Here is a 17487-nt window from a genome sequence, read left to right as displayed (position 1 = left end):
TTACCTACAAGCTGCTATTAAAATTGAAAAATAAAGAAAACAATTTACACAGTTGATTTAATAGATACGATCAAATGTCTGTTCTATCTTTCTTTTTTTTCTACACAACTGCAATAAATGGATACAGCCCCTGTGCAGATAATTGAAAGTTCTTACCAAAGGTGGTAACTTCTGTTGTTTCAACGTAGTTAGTTGATTTTACAGGCAATGTGAAAATCTGTTAAAAAAAAAAAAAGCTACACTATAATTGTTCAAGTTTATGCATAAATATCTTTGTACTCAGCCTGCATCTTAAATCCTAAAATGTTACAGCATATAAATCCCCTCAGTTTTCAGGACTGCAAGAAATTCAAGAAGCAATTAAACCTTCTGGAACAATTAAAAAAGTAGTGTAAGGAGTGATACCAGTGATATAAGGAATTGCTGGGCAAACTGAGTATTTGTGATTCTGGCAGCACAGAAGGAAAGTACAAAAGAACAGGGCTATCCCATTACCCCCTACCATTTGTGAGGATAGAGAATAATTTTTGGAGGGATATTTTGGCTCAGGGTTATAAAAAAGCCAAAGTACAGTTTGAATGTTTGTCTGTTGGTTTCTACCTCCTAGCCTGGATCCAGCTCATAAGGGAGAGCCCTTAAGCCTTAAGCCCTAGTGGTATAAGTTCATAAAGTGTTAATTTAGAGACACCTGGTCACTTAGATCAGGACAGTCTGTTAATTAGTCTAGGAGTGTGTACTGTGGTTGTGCCAGTTTCACTAAAAAATCCACAGTACATGGACAGCAAGAGTAGTGTACTTGCTGGATCCTCTCCAGAGCTCAGGAGGAAGGAGAAAGTGAGTTTATTAAATAATTCTATCTAATTCGCCTATGTACAGATAAAACACTATCTCCGCTCCTTAGATCAGGTGGCGCTGGGGGGACGTATGTGGATACGGTTGCGAGACTTTTTTCAGGAGCCTATGGAGGAGTACCCCTCAGTCTCAGGGATATACAAGTCCTTGGTCCGTTGGAGGCCCGGGAAGAATTATGCCCACCTGATAAGCAAATGGGAAATGGATCTGGGGTTTTCACTGGCGTCGTGGGATGTGGGGTCAGCATTGCGTGGTATTAGGACATTGGTGATGGACGAACGATTGAGAGAATGTGGCTATCGAGTGCTATTGCGGGGTTATATGGTGAGAGCCCAGTTGGCCCATGTAGAGGGCGCTGGGGATTCGACATGCCTGAAGTGTGGAGTGGCCCAGCACTTATCATCATGCGTTTTGGAAATGCCCGGCAGTACGAACTTTTTGGCAGCGGGTAAGGAGCTTCTTGATTAGACTGGGACATAAGGTCCAGGGAACGGAAGAGCAGTTTCTGTTGGATAGACCTAGAGCCTTTGCTTCCCTGGGGCGCCACGTGAGCCTGCTATGTAGAAAAATGAGCCTGGTAGCTCGTAAATGTGTTTTACAATATTGGACTGTTCCAGAAGCTCCCGCATTTTGGCACTGGAGAAACCAAATACACCTTCTGGCGTCTTGGGAGGTCAGAGAGGCGAGACAGTCCCCAAGGCGTAGGAAGCTTTTTGTCCGGACATGGTCAACTTATTTGCAAATTCTTAGCCCAAAAGGGCGCAGTATGTTAATTAACCCATAAAGAAGGAAATTCTTGACAGATACCTGTCCTGGTCGGGAAATAGGGGGGGGGGGGAGGGTGAAAGGTGGGAAGTTATTGAGGCATGGGAGAGATGGATACCAAGTTTCTGATGTTTCTAACAGAAGGATGGCCTTATAGAACATGGTTCTGGAGAACAGGTGTGGTATGGCAAGTTTTGTTTTGGCTGGGCTGCGGACTCTGTCCAGTCAGGAGTTTCTAATACAAGGTTCATATAACTATGGAGAAGTAATGTTAATAATAGATGATTAAGTTATAGGGATTCTACCCAGGATCCTGAAGTGGATGACTGGTCTCGGGGGGGGGGAGGGGGAGGGGCGGCGCTATCAGAGACAAGCCCCGGGAGACCACGGTGCAGTGTCACAGTTCTAATTCGGTTAGGCAAGAGAGGAGTGGAGGTTATGAGCCCAGTTCATCCTCAAGCTGAGGTTGGGCTTCAATGTGGGATTGTATAAAGTTTAATTTGCTATGCTGGTAATGGCAGTAATATAATTGTGAATGTTACGAAGGACTGTCCTCAATAAAAAAAGGACTGCACCATTAATGGGGGAGGGGGTTCTAGGGTTAGGTAGGGGAGGGAGGGGGTACTGTTCAAAAAAATGTGAAGATGTATATTATTTTATCTGCAGTTTGATGGTTCTGTTACCAAGGTTTTGTTTCTTTTCTATATTGACAGTATATTGACAGTGGTGATTGTTTACTTTGTTGCATTATCAATAAAATTGTTGAAACATAAAATGGAGGGGTGAGGTGGGAATAAAATGTAAAAAAAAAGTTTGATGGCGGAATGTAGCATTTGCACTAGCTGAATACTTGTGCATGTTTGAGTTTCTGTACATTTAGAATGTGAAATGTGTATCCTGTGAATGTCATCAATAAAAACGTTGAAACATAAATAATTCTATCTAGTCACCCTAAGACCACCTTACTCAGCTCTACAGGTCCTGGATTGACACCATCAATAGTTGTCGAGATCTACTGGCAGTCATCTGCCCTATGGTACCAACTGTCCCAAAACAACATCTGATATGCTGACAAGAACCTCAGGAAACCTGAGCCTCCAAGAGACAAGCTGCTGAGACTGTTAACTCTTATACTACTTACTGGATACAGAGAGAAACAGCATCAAGGAGGAGGATAGAGGGTCTGTATAGAGATAGGGTTACCACATTTGCGGAGATAGAAAAATAAAATGCTGCCCCGCCCCTGCCGCACAATCACCTTGACTCCCCAAGAAAGCCAGATACCATAAGCGGTGAAAATACTGGTAAAAGTATCAGAAATACATTTTCTTGTGTACTCTGCTAAATGCAAAATTTTATATACATTTCCAAAAAAGCAAACATCCATGAGCAGCATGTCCCTTCTTTTTCATCCCATCGATGACCAGCATAACCCCCCTTCTCCTCCATGTACTGCATAAGTACATATAAGTACATAAGTATTGCCATACTGGGAAAGACCAAAGGTCCATCAAGCCCAGCATCCTGTTTCCAACAGTGGCCAATCCAGATCACAAGTACCTGGCAAGATCCCAAAAAGTACAAAACATTTTATACCGCCTATCCCAAAAATAGTGGATTTTCCCCAAGTCCATTTAATAACGGTCTATGGGCTTTTCCTTTAGGAAGCTGTCCAAACCTTTTTTAAACTCCGCTAAGCTAACCACATTTACCACATTCTCTGGCAATGAATACCAGAGTTTAATTACACGTTGAATGAAGAAAACTTTTCTCCGATTCGTTTTAAATTTACTACATTGTAGCTTCATCGCATGCCCCCTAGTCCTAGTATTTTTGGAAAGCATGAACAGACGCTTCACATCTACCCGTTCAACTCCACTCATTATTTTATAGACCTCTATCATATCTCCCCTCAGCCACCTTTTCTCCAAGCTGAAGAGCCCTAGCCGCTTTAGCCTTTCCTCATAGGGAAGTCGTCCCATCACTTTTATCATTTTCGTCGCCCTTCTCTGCACCTTTTTAAATTGCATTTCCCCCTTTTCCCTCTCCCTTCCCTCCATCTACAATATGTCCCCCTCTCTTCTCCCTTCCATCCACGTGCAGCTTGCCCTATTCTCTCCCCTTCCATGCATGTACAGCTTGCTGCTTACACCCTTCTCCCCCTCCCATCCATGAGCAGTTTGTCCCCTTATCCCCCTCTCATCCATGTGTAGCATATCACCCCTCCCCCTCCCATCCATGCACAGCATCCCCTCTCCTTCTCATCCATGTGTAGCATATGAATCCCCTCCCTTAAAGCCCTGGCGGTCTAGGGACATCTTCGGGGCAAAGAACCTCACTCTTTCCTGCCCGCTGCCACCACTACTTTAAAATGGCTGCCGAGATTTCAAGTGGTGGCCTTGAAAGACTTCCGCAGAAGTCGATGCTTGAAGTCTTGCCATCAATTTTAAAGAAGCAGTGGCAGCAGGCCACTAGACCACCAGGGAGCATTATGGTAGATTCAGGCAGGGGAGAGAGAAGGCCTGCCAGTCCAGAAACCTGGAAAAACGGGCAAGCAGGTAAAAACCACCTGGACTCCCGACAGTCCCCTGAAAAAGAGGAGATCGCCAGGGGAATCCGGACATATGGCAATGCTATGTATTGACTATCACAAATAATTACTACTACTTATCATTTCTATGGCGCTACTAAGATGTACACAGGGAGACAGCTGGTCCGTTGGAAATGTTTGATCCTTCAGCTGAGGTGTTTTTGTAAAGTATATCTCAAGAGAAACAAGTAATGTAGAGTTGTATGAAGGTTTCAATATCATAATATATACATTTTTCTTTTTTAGTTAGACGCAGACCATTTGACCCTGAAGCAGGCGACGAAACGCTGGCCATTGTTGGTCTTGGTCGCGTTCAGCATGTAACTAACTAAAGAAGGATTGGACCTTGCAAAAGCTAAGTAGCTGTTACGTTTAACTTTACGACTGCCCATCATATGTTAGAAAAAAGAAAAAATTTATACAAAAAGAAAAAAAGAGTATTAGAACATACGTTTGGGATAGGCTGCTCTATGAACGTGGGGGTGTTGCCAATGATGAAGCGGTCCAGCCCTCATGAGCTCATAATATAATTGAACCGGGGGCTTCTTGAGGCAACATCTCCTTAAATTAATTGATTGTATCACTTTTTGTCAGAAAATTAAGCCGATGATGTTATCTTTATATCTCCTCCACACTTGAATATATTATTTGTTAATAGAATTAGAAGGAGATTACCTTCATATTTATTTATTATAATTTGCCGATTATATTTGGAGAAGGACCTTAAAATGGCTGATCAATCTTGGAGAACCAGACACACTTTTTCTTCTGAGCACATAACAGACACTCTTAGAGGTGTCTCTCTTTTGGAACTTGATCCTGCGCTGTCTATGTCAGTGTCATGGACAGCGGCTGGAGATCTATATAAAAGACTGACGAGAGCAGAATTACATGGGGCAACACTGATAGAATATTGCAAAAAAGAGATTATACCACGAAGATTACGCATAATAAAACCCCCCAAAATGTTCAATAATGATTCTGAATTCCTTACCCAGTGGGCAGGAATATTGAATAAATGTTCCTTAGACCTTATGGTGTTGATTATTAATAAAACTACATCAACAGCGGTTTCAATTAAAGAGGAGATTGGAAAGACCCTTGAGACATTAAAAACTCAATGTACAGCGGACGTTTTCTCTAAACAACACGAGGAACTAAATGCCAAGATCGACTCATTTCGGAGGTCTCTTCAAGAATCTAAGATTAAAAAATTACGTAGAGATGAAGAAGATTATGGTAAGAATCGCGTATATCCGTGGTTACAACAAAAGGATAAACAGGAGGTTTCCCCTCCTTTTGGCGGTGAAGAGAGCGAATTTTCGGATATAAGCTCCTCTGGCTCCGATGGACAGCCTTTTTTAGGAGACTCCAGAGGGAGAAGAGGAAGAGGACGCGGAATGCGAGGCTGGAGAGGAATGTGGAGAGGAGACCAATACCAACAAGGGAGCTGATCAATGATTATGGTCTGGAAGAAGAAGGGTGTATAGTAATTAATCTGTCCAAATACTCCCTTTCAACTACTGAATTGTCTTTACTGTCTAAAGGCCTCTCCTTTGTTCCCACCCAGTGCCATGATTCCTTTCAATGTAGAGTGGATCTAGAAAAATTTTTACGTAAATTACATTTGAGAGTCTACTTTTCACAGCTTACCGAATCTAGAAGCGATGCGGTGGATACATCGAGAGTCAAATTAAAATCGACTTGGTGTCCTCCAGCTCCACCGGATCCTGCTCTTTCCATCTTTCGTCGAGTTGTTTTACAAGATCTTGAGAGTGTTGAGGAAACGACCAGCCGCCGTAATTTCAATCTGTCTAATGACGAATGGAAAGTTCTAAACCAACTAAAGAACAATACCCAGTTGGTAATACGACGGGCAGATAAGGGAGATGCGGTGGTGTTACAAGATCGCTCTGCCTATGAATCTGAAGTATATAGGCAATTGAATAATACGAGTGACTATATACTTTTGGATATAGATCCTACGGAGATGTTAAAGACTTATCTTCCAACTGACAGGCGCTGCATATGCAGATAACTTGATCACCCAAAAAGAATTTCAGTTCCTTAATTCGAATGCTCCTAACATACCTGTTTTTTACACGTTACCTAAGGTACATAAGACCTTATGCAATCCACCTGGACGCCCGATTGTCTCTGGGAAGGGCTCGTTATTAGAACCTCTTTCCATATACATAGATACCTTTTTGCGTCCACTGGTTCCTGCAGTTAAATCATATATAAAAGACTCGACGCACTTCATGCAAAAGTTAAGCACGTGGAACACTGATTTAGATGACACTTTGCTAGTAACCCTTGATGTAGTTGCACTTTACACATCCATCCCTCAAGACGAGGCTGGAAAAACATGGAATGGTGCTCACTTCCTTCATATTGAAACTAGCTACACTGGCTATGAAGAAAAATTATTTTCAATTTGATCAAAAGATCTTCCAACAGATTTCAGGAGTAGCGATGGGTGCTACCCTAGCACCCTCAGTAGCTAATTTATTTATGTCATTTTTTGAGGAAAAGTTTGTATACACCTGCCCTTTTTGGTCCCACATTAAGATGTGGTGTAGATTTATTGATGATATATTTTTTGTGTGGGAGGCTGATATACATACTTTAGAACTGTTCATCAAGTTTTTAAATCAATGCCATCCTACGATTAAATTCACAGGACATCATGAAATACAAAACATCAGCTATCTGGATGTGCAGATTAGCAAAGCTAAATCATCTTTTAACACCACAGTATACTGGAAGAAGACTGATGTCAACAGCTTGCTACAATATACAAGTTGTCACCCAAGGTGTCTCAAGAATAGTCTCCCTTTTTCTCAGATGTTGAGATACCGCCGTTTATGTTCAGAAACAGCAGATTTTCGAGAACAAGCAAGAACACTCAGCAAGCGTTTGCACCAAAGGGGTTACCTGAAGAAGATCGTGAGACAAGCATACCGATGAGCAAAATTTAACCATCGAGAGACATTATTATGCCCGAATAACAACAATGTGAGACCCAGTGATGAAGAAGATTTTATCACTTGTGTTTTACGTTTTAATAAAGATGCACACAGGGTCAGTAAAATTCTTAGCGACCACTGGGGCATATTACAGACTCTTTCAGTGTTTACAAATAAAGGAATTCGTTTTGCATACAGCAGATCTAAGAACTTGAAGGAACTATTATGCCCGTCGGTATTACCTTTAAATAGAGATGTGTCTCCTATTTTTGCAGGGCATAAAAAATGTGGTTCCTGCTGTATGTGTGAGATGATGATAGAGAAAAAGATTTTTATCCATCCAAAATCCTTTCGAGAATTCGATTTAAGAGTCAACACTAACTGTAAATCAGATCATGTCATCTATTGCCTAGTTTGCCCGTGCGGTTTACTGTATGTGGGACAAACCTCACGGACGCTATATGTCCGATTGATCGAGCACCGCAGTGTGTTAAATACACAAAGAATGTCTACACCTTTGGTACAACATTGCAATACAGTACAACACTCCTTTGCTGAATTAAGATGTTTTGTCTTACAACAAATAGAGGTATCCCGAACCCGTATTGGAGTTGACAGAAGGAGGATCCTGTTCCAGTGTGAACAAAAGTGGATATACCGTCTGAACTCATTAACCCCAATGGGTTTGAATGCAAAAATCGAATGGGGACATTTTTTCTAATTTGGAACATTTTTTCCAACTGATAACATTGTTTGAAACACACTTCTCTATTTAGAGTGTTCAGATTACTGATCATAAGTTTTTTTGAAGTCTTTTTGAAGTTTAGAAAAATTGTGTGCTCCGTGTTGAAAGAATGAAAGGTGAGGACACAAGCTGATTGGTCGAGCCAATCATTGGCGTCTGACGTAAGAGAACCTTTAAATTTGAGAAGCCATCTTTATTCTAAGCTGGTCCGTTGGAAATGTTTGATCCTTCAGCTGAGGTGTTTTTGTAAAGTATATCTCAAGAGAAACAAGTAATGTAGAGTTGTATGAAGGTTTCAATATCATAATATATACATTTTTCTTTTTTAGTTAGACGCAAACCATTTGACCCTGAAGCAGGCGACGAAACGCTGGCCATTGTTGGTCTTGGTCGCGTTCAGCATGTAACTAACTAAAGAAGGATTGGACCTTGCAAAAGCTAAGTAGCTGTTACATTTAACTTTACGATTGCCCATCATATGTTAGAAAAAAGAAAAATTTATACAAAAAGAAAAAAAAGAGTATTAGAACATACGTTTGGGATAGGCTGCTCTATGAATGTGGGGGTGTTGCCAATGATGAAGCGGTCCAGCCCTCATGAGCTCGTAATATAATTGAACCGGGGGCTTCTTGAGGCAACATCTCCTTAAATTAATTGATTGTATCACTTTTTGTCAGAAAATTAAGCCGATGATGTTATCTTTATATCTCCTCCACACTTGAATATATTATTTGCACAGGGAGACAGAGACATAGTAACATAGTAGATGACGGCAGAAAAAGACCTGCACGGTCCATCCAGTCTGCCCAAGACAAACTCATATGTGTATACCTTACCTTGAATTTGTACCTGTCCTTTTCAGGGCACAGACCATATAAGTCTGCCCAGCAGTATTTCCCGCCTCCCAACCACCAGTCCCGCCTCCCATCACCGGCTCTGGTACAGACCGTATAAATCTGCCCTCCCCTATCCTAGCCTCCCAACCACCAACCCCTCTTCCCCCCACCTGCTCCGACTTTGTAAATAGTTTGCCTGCTGCTAAAGTAATTTGTTCCAGTTTGTATACTCTCCCTTTACCTTTGACAATAAGTTCACTAAAGACAGTGGCTCAGAGCAGCCCTCTGTAGTGGTCTACTTTATTTAAGTGCGGAGCGAGTAGACTTTACTTTCTGGCCTCCTAGATTAAACCAATCCCATGCCCTGAGATACATTCAGGGGACATTTTATTATAGCTAAGCATACACTAACAGACATTAGCATGCGCTAAATGCTGCATGTCCTATGTTATACCTATGTCCATTAGTGCACACTAAGCTTTAGTAAAAGAGTCCTTGTGTACCAGGGAAAATCCCAAATTATAAGCTTATATTTATTTAAAACACTTCTAGTCTGCCTATTTGTAGGTGGGTTACAATAAAACACTCAGAATAAAAACAATACAGAACTCAAATAGTCATTGAAATGCGTTATACAAGAAAATATCTCATAAAGCCTGAATAAACAAATATGTTTCAGCTGCTTCTTAAGTAAAGATAATTTTCTTCAAACGGTCAGGCAAATTATTCCACAACTGTGGACCTCTAACTGAAAATGCAGCATTTCTCTGAATTACCTGGTAAGCAAAGCAGATGTTTCTGTTCCGAGCGCAAGGCACGGGGAGGCAGATAAAACTTAAGCACATGTCTAAAATATTGGGGCACTCGAACAAAGACTTAAAAGCCACAATCAACAGTTTAAAATTAACTCGCTAATGCAGGGATTTCAACACTGGACTGACATGGTCAAAATGACTAATCCCAGCTATCATATGCCCCATCAAGAAACTCAGTATCTACATGGAAGAAAAATGAATATCAACAGCATACACACAAAAGTTCTCAAGTTCACAAATTAATTCCCATAGGGGTACAAAATACAAATTAAAGAGCAATGGGCAGAACCCTGGGGACACCCCTCCTCCTAGAAGGGGACTCAGCCAATCTAACCTGCGATACCCGAGTTGTCAAATATGATTTAAACGAAGAATACAAACCCAATCATAAATCCACTGAAGCAAAACAGCATGATTCAGAGTCAAAGGCAGAGGAAATATCCAAGGTGACTAAACACAGGGCTTTTTTTGAGGGGGTACTTGGGGGTACTGAGTACCGGCACCTTTTCCATTGTTTCCTAAAATTGACCTATGGAACCCAAATTTTAATGAAAGAGGTCAGGCTCTACACATCAATTCTGCCTTGTCATAGATTCTGTGATTGGTTGTAGGGGGCCTGGCCATTGTGGGGTGGGTCCCTCACAGATCTCCCCACCTCTGAAGGGTGCTCTAGCATTTGAGTACTGGCACCTTTTTTGCAAGAAAAACCACACTGACTAAACAATAACTCAAATTACCATCCAAACCCCTTCTGATCACATCCAACATGGATATTAAAAGTCTCAGTATCATGTGCCCTATGAAAAACATATTGGTTAAAATCCAACCACTACTAAACATCACAATTATCCAACAATTGCAACAATTATGCATTTTCAAAAAATGTCACCAAGCACAGTACCACAGAAATAGGTCTACAGTTAGTCACCAAATTTGCATCCAATGTTTCCCTTTTCAACAAAGGTCTAACAGAGGCATGTTTCAATAAATCCAATAATTTAATATCCCATAGGGATAAATTAACTAGCCTAAACAAAACTGGGCTTGAAGGCCTATGCTATACAAAACTGCCATAGAACAAGGATCCTTTAAGGCTTTTGAAGGTGTCATAGATCGCAAAATACCAAATACCACATCCTCTGTGGTATCTTCAAAAGAATCCCAAATTCTACATAAGAATAGCCATACTGGGTCAGACCTATGGTCTATCTAGCTCAGTATCCAACAGTGGCCAAATACTGACAAAACGATATTTATGACAGTAACTAGCCCTCATCATCACCCAATAACTATCTCAAATTTTAAGATTGATAATGTTACTTGAGGTGCGGTCGCACCATAGAGCGATACAACGGCAGAATAATATCCTTATTTTTGTTTTCCATCCCTTTCCTAATGACACCCAACATTCTATTTGCTTTCCTAGCCGCAGCAGCACATTGAGCAGAAGTTTTCAACTTATCATCGACGATGACACCTAGATCCCTTTCTCGGTCCGTGACTCCCAACGCTGAACCTTGCATGATGTAGTTATAGTTTGAGTTCCTCTTTCCCACATGCATCACTTTGCACTTGTTCACATTAAACGTCATCTGCCATTTAGACGCCCAGTCTCCTAAGGTCCTCTTGTAGTTTTTCACAATCTTCCCACGATTTGACTACTTTGAATAACTTTGTGTCATCGGCAGATTTGATTACCTCACTAGTTACCCCCATCTCTAGGTCATTTATGAATATGCTAAAAAACAGAGGTCCCAGCACCGATCCCTGAGGGACCCCGCTAACTACCCTTCTCCATTGCGAATATTGACCTTTTAGTCCTACTCTCTATTTCCTATCTTTCAACCAGTTTTTAATCCACAGTAAGACACTAGGGGCTGTTGTACTTGTGATAATAAAATATGTAGCCTGTCACACAACTACCTTTTATTACTCCTACTCCTGTTCTATGGGATATAGGGGGTAGGTAGTAGTAACATAGTAACATAGTAGATGACGGCAGAAAAAGACCTGCACGGTCCATCCAGTCTGCCCAACAAGATAAACTCATATGTGCTACTTTTTGTGTATACCCTACCTTGATTTGCACCTGTCCTCTTCAGGGCACAGACCATATAAGTCTGCCCAGCACTATCCCCGCCTCGGAACCACCAGCTCCGCCTCTCACCACCAGCTCTGGCACAGACCGTATACAGTGGGGGAAATAAGTATTTGATCCCTTGCTGATTTTGTAAGTTTGCCCACTGACAAAGACATGAGCAGCCCATAATTGAAGGGTAGGTTATTGGTAACAGTGAGAGATAGCACATCACAAATTAAATCCGGAAAATCACATTGTGGAAAGTATATGAATTTATTTGCATTCTGCAGAGGGAAATAAGTATTTAATCCCTCTGGCAAACAAGACCTAATACTTGGTGGCAAAACCCTTGTTGGCAAGCACAGCGGTCAGACGTCTTCTGTAGTTGATGATGAGGTTTGCACACATGTCAGGAGGAATTTTGGTCCACTCCTCTTTGCAGATCATCTCTAAATCATTAAGAGTTCTGGGCTGTCGCTTGGCAACTCGCATCTTCAGCTCCCTCCATAAGTTTTCAATGGGATTAAGGTCTGGTGACTGGCTAGGCCACTCCATGACCCTAATGTGCTTCTTCCTGAGCCACTCCTTTGTTGCCTTGGCTGTATGTTTTGGGTCATTGTCGTGCTGGAAGACCCAGCCACGACCCATTTTTAAGGCCCTGGCGGAGGGAAGGAGGTTGTCACTCAGAATTGTACGGTACATGGCCCCATCCATTCTCCCATTGATGCGGTGAAGTAGTCCTGTGCCCTTAGCAGAGAAACACCCCCAAAACATAACATTTCCACCTCCATGCTTGACAGTGGGGACGGTGTTCTTTGGGTCATAGGCAGCATTTCTCTTCCTCCAAACACGGCGAGTTGAGTTCATGCCAAAGAGCTCAATTTTTGTCTCATCTGACCACAGCACCTTCTCCCAATCACTCTCGGCATCATCCAGGTGTTCACTGGCAAACTTCAGACGGGCCGTCACATGTGCCTTCCGGAGCAGGGGGACCTTGCGGGCACTGCAGGATTGCAATCCGTTATGTCGTAATGTGTTACCAATGATTTTCGTGGTGACAGTGGTCCCAGCTGCCTTGAGATCATTGACAAGTTCCCCCCTTGTAGTTGTAGGCTGATTTCTAACCTTCCTCATGATCAAGGATACCCCACGAGGTGAGATTTTGCGTGGAGCCCCAGATCTTTGTCAATTGACAGTCATTTTGTACTTTTTCCATTTTCTTACTATGGCACCAACAGTTGTCTCCTTCTCGCCCAGCGTCTTACTGATGGTTTTGTAGCCCATTCCAGCCTTGTGCAGGTGTATGATCTTGTCCCTGACATCCTTAGACAGCTCCTTGCTCTTGGCCATTTTGTAGAGGTTAGAGTCTGACTGATTCACTGAGTCTGTGGACAGGTGTCTTTCATACAGGTGACCATTGCCGACAGCTGTCTGTCATGCAGGTAACGAGTTGATTTGGAGCATCTACCTGGTCTGTAGGGGCCAGATCTCTTACTGGTTGGTGGGGGATCAAATACTTATTTCCCTCTGCAGAATGCAAATAAATTCATATACTTTCCACAATGTGATTTTCCGGATTTAATTTGTGATGTGCTATCTCTCACTGTTACCAATAACCTACCCTTCAATTATGGGCTGCTCATGTCTTTGTCAGTGGGCAAACTTACAAAATCAGCAAGGGATCAAATACTTATTTCCCCCACTGTAAGTCTGCCCAGCACTATCCCCGCCTCCCAACCACCAGCCCCGCCTCCCACCACTGGCTCTGCCATCCAATCTTGGCTAAGCTCCTGAGAATCTATTCCTTCTGAACAGGATTCCTTTATGTTTATGTTTATCAGAGTGCTAAGCACAACTGGCCTCTCAATCGCTCTCTTCAATTTCTGCTGAAGCAAGCAGTTTGCTAGAATTTATATGTGCCTCAGAGGAGATGCAAAAAACAATGGGAAAAATATTGAAAGCATATGGGTATTTCCCATTATAAAATAAGACCGGGGTCAGCCACCAAGGTGGAGAAACTTGATCTGTTTTCAAAATATATTTTATCAACAAATCAAGGGCACCGCGATGGGGACATCAATGGCTCCAGATTTGGCAAACTTACACACTGCTGAATTTGAAAGAAAAGTGCTTACCACACACCCCTTTCAAGAAAACATAAGATTCTATAAGCGCTACATTGATGATATTTTTATTTTATGGAAGGGTGATTTGACGATCCTAGAAGAATTCGATAAACGGCTAAATAGACAAGACGAGAATCTGAAATTCAAGATGCAATATAGTTTTTCAGAAATTGGCTTTTTGGATCTTCTCATCATTAAAAAATGTGACCATTTCAAAACTAGCCTTTTTTGAAAAACTACAGACTGTAATGCCTACCTACAGTAGGTGTTACAGTCTGTAGTAGTAGTAGTAGGTAGTAAATTTGTAGTTTTATGGTAAGAACTGAGAACCTGTTAAGATTTACTGTGTGGCTGGAATTCAATGTATGTATCTATTTGAAATTCAGTGATTGAGCCTTTTCCTTCAGGGTATTCCTTCAGGGTGGCTCCAGTCCAGCCAAGAAGTTGGCTGGACTGGAGCTACCATTACATACTAGCCCTCGCCTGATGCAATGCTGATACTCCTGCAACACTGAAGACCAGCGCAATAGAAGGGAGTGCTGAAATAGTCTCATGTGGCAACACAATAATAATGGGTAATTTCAATTACCATGATATTGACTGGGTAAATGTAAAATCAGGGCATGCTAGTGAGGTAAAATTCCTTGATGAAATTAAAGACTGCTTTATAGAGCAGCTGGTAAAGGAGCCAACAAGAGAAGGAAATATTCTAGACCTGTCCTTAGTGGAGCGCATGATCTGGTGCAGGAGGTAATGGTGCTGAGGCCACTTGATAACAGTGACCATAATATTATATTCAGATTTGATATCGGCTTTGGAGTAAGTACACACAGAAAATCCGATACATTAGCATTTAACTTTCATAAAGGAGACTATGATAAAATGAGAAGAACGGTGAAAAGAAAAACAAAGGAGAAGCTGCAAAGGTCAAAAATTTACATCAGGTGTGGATGCTGTTCAAAAATACTATCCTGGCAGCCCAGGCCAAATATAATCCATTTATTAAAAAAGGAGGAAGGAAGGCATGGTTAAAAAATGAGGTGAAGGAAGCTATTAGAGCTAAAATAAAATCCTTCAGAAAATGGAAGAGGAATCCAACTGAAAATAAGAAACAGCATAAGGAATGTCAAGTCAAATGCAAAATTTTGATAAGGATGGCAAAGACGGACATTGATAAAAAGATTGCGTTGGAGGCAAACACACACAGCAAAATTTTTTTTAGGTATATTAAAAACAAGTGTGTTACCGAAAGACTGGAGGGTGGCCAATGTAACGCCAATTTTTTAAAAAAAGGTTCCAGAGGAGATCCGGGAAATTATAGACCAGTGAACCTGACATCAGTGTCGGGCTAAATGGTAGAGGCTACTATAAGAACAAAATTATAGAGCATATTCAAGAGCATGGATTAATGAGACAAAGCCAACATGGATTTAGTGAAGGGAAATCTTTGCCTCACCAATCTATTACATTTCTTTGAAGGGGTGAACAAACATGTGGATAAAGATGAACCAGTCAATATTGTGTATCTGGATTTTCAAAAGGCGTTTGACAAAGTACCTCATGAAAGACTCCAGAGGAAATTGGAGAGTCAGGGGATAGGAGGTAGTGCCCTATTGTGGATTAAAAACTAGTTAAAAGATAGAAAACAGAGAGTAGGGTTAAATGGTCAGTATTCTCAATTACAAGAGGACCTTGCAAGACTGGGAATCTAAATGGCAGATGACGTTTAATGTGAGCAAATGTAAAACAATGCATGTGGGAAAGAGGAACTCAAATTATAGCAACGCAATGCAAGGTTCCACATTAGGAGTCACCGACCAGGAAAGAGATCTAGGCGTCTTATTGATGATACGTTGAAACCCTCTGCTCAATGTGTGGCGGCCACTAAGAAAGCAAATAGAATGTTAGATATTAGGAAAGGAATGGAAAACAAAGATGAGGATGTTATAATGCCTTTATATCACTCCATGGTACGACCGCACCTCGAATATTGTGTGCAATTCTGGTCACCACATCTTAAACAAGATAGAAAAGGTACAGAGAACAGTAGCAGAAATGATAAAGGGGAAGGAATGACGTTCCTATGAGGAAAGGTTAAAGCAGCTAGGGCTTTTCAGCTTGGAGAAAAGATGGCTGAGGGGAGATATAATAGAGGTAATAACGAGTGTAGTGGAACGGGTAGGTGTGACTCCCTAATTTACTCTTTCCAAAAACACTAGGAGGCACGCAATGAAGCTACAAAGTAGTAAATTTAAAAGAAATCGGAGAAAATTTTTCTTCACTCAATGTCTAATTAAATTCTGGAATTCATCGTCAGAGAATGTAGTAAAAGCGATTAGCTTAGTGGGTTTAAAAAAGGTTTGGATAGCTTCCTAAAGGAAAAGTCCGTAGACCATTATTGCTTATTTCTAGGATAAGTAGCATAAAATGTACTGTACTGTTTTGGGATCTTGCCAGATACTTGTGACCTGGATTGGCCACTGTTGGAAACAGGATGCTGGGCTTGATGAACCTATAGTCTGTTCCAGTATGGCAACACTGATGTACTTATGTAAAGGGCACTTAAGTGCATAGTGTCTACTCTCACCATAATAGAGACATAAATTCAGAGTCCTAAGCCTCTGCTTCTCATGTGCAGATATAGGAGAGCGGTCCACCTGCATGAGTTCCACGAGATCAAGAAGTGAGACCTCCTGGATGGGGATGCAAGAGGTTTGGTGTTAACCGGGTGCCCAAAACCCCTTCCCGCTTTAAGTCCACAAATGTGTGCACCAGATGTGCGTGCCTAAGAGGCTCTACCACTGCAGCCTATGCAATTTGTGAGGCGCCTCGGAGTGCCCCGGAATGCCACCAAGAGTAGCCTACCATTGAGTTGGGATTGCCGAGGGATGCTGCGGACCCCTGCCTTGAGGTCCCATGAGGTTAGTGCGCCGCCCGAGGCTTGAGGGCCAGGGCCGTGACATTAGACTAACCTTCTTGTAGTTCCCATCTTTCCCCTTTCTTCTGCTTTTGTGGAGAGGGACCACATCCGCCTTTCTCCAGTCCTCTAGGACCACTCCAGACTCTACAGAAGTATTGAAAAAAGGTTCATTATGGGCAAATTTTGTATGATCAAAAATTATTGGGCCAAACTGGATACCTATATATCTGCTGGATGATACTGTATACAATGCCATTGTTGTTTTGGTTTTCTTTATATGTTGTTTAATTGTTGAAAACCTAAGATATTTGAACTACAGAAGCATTGAAAAGGTCATACAGTGGAGCTGCCAGAACTTCCCTAAGTTCCTCCAGCACCCTTGCATGTATGTCGTCGAGCCCCATAGTTTAGCTAGCTCCTCATGAGCAGTCCTCTGAAAATCGTTCAGGGTCTACCACACTACCATTTCCATGTTTTTTTTTGTTTTCTGTAGTCCAAATAGTTGTTAAGGGGTGAGAAAACAAGGCAAACGTTTCACCAAATCCAACATGGAGGATAAAAGCAAGATAAATAGTCTTTATTTAAAATCCAAAGGCTTCCACAGATTTACACATCTGTGCCCAACATGGCCATGTTTTGCCTTGAAAAGGCTGCGTCAGGGGCTAAGTTACTACAAAAAAAAAATCAGAAAAAACATATAAATACTAGTAAAAAAGGCCCGTTTCTGACACAAATGAAATGGGCGTTAGCAAGGTTTTCCTTGGAGTGTGTATGTTTGAGAGAGTGTAT

General features: G+C 41.7%; 1 protein-coding gene across 1 annotated transcript in view; it reads right to left on the bottom strand.

Annotated features, from left to right (window-relative positions):
* Positions 1 to 17487, bottom strand: part of LOC115460700 — a 177464-nt gene that overhangs the window by 22696 nt on the left and 137281 nt on the right. Inside the window, exon 4 of the mRNA XM_030190469.1 lies at positions 157 to 217. The gene's annotated coding sequence lies outside the window, so the exon portion shown is untranslated. The remainder of the gene's footprint in view (positions 1 to 156; positions 218 to 17487) is intronic.

Source organism: Microcaecilia unicolor, chromosome 1 (genome assembly GCF_901765095.1).
Source record: "Microcaecilia unicolor chromosome 1, aMicUni1.1, whole genome shotgun sequence".
Lineage (NCBI taxonomy): Eukaryota > Metazoa > Chordata > Amphibia > Gymnophiona > Siphonopidae > Microcaecilia > Microcaecilia unicolor.
The sequence above is the reverse complement of the archived record's forward strand: the minus strand, read 5'-3'. Positions and strand labels throughout refer to the sequence as shown.